Genomic DNA, 506 nt, shown 5'->3' with positions numbered 1-506 from the left:
CCAACCCCGGCCCCCACCTCAGCTCGAACTCTGCGAAGAGCCGGTCAAACTGGACGAGCACAGCCCAGACGGGCTCCGGGTAGGAGCCGGGCTGGCTCAGGCTCTGCTCCCGCAGCCCCGTCTGCACCAGCTCCAGGCTGCACAGCAGGTTCCTGGCCTGGGGCCGCAGCTGTGCCCCGTCTGCCTCCTCCACCTCCAGGAAGGTCCCGGCCAGGAGACACTGCCAGGACCAGGGGCCGTCAGGAGCCAGCACCTGAGGCAGCACAGCCCCTACCCCCAGGGTCAGCCCGCGGAGGGGTGCGCCATCCTGGCTGGCACCGATTGCCCCCCAGCCTGGGGGAGCCGGACCCCATCGCCCGCCCTCGGACGGCATCCCTGGGCTCACCTCGGCAGCAAACAGCATGTGGTTCCCCAGGTTGTCCACCAAGAGCTCCTCGGGGAACTTGACCAGGTAGTCACGGCTGTGCCGCTGCGTGGGAATGCACTCCTCCATGATCCGCTCCCGG

Source organism: Pygoscelis adeliae, unplaced genomic scaffold (genome assembly GCF_000699105.1).
Source record: "Pygoscelis adeliae isolate BGI_AS28 unplaced genomic scaffold, ASM69910v1 Scaffold766, whole genome shotgun sequence".
NCBI lineage: Eukaryota > Metazoa > Chordata > Aves > Sphenisciformes > Spheniscidae > Pygoscelis > Pygoscelis adeliae.
This window is presented reverse-complemented; position numbering follows the sequence as displayed.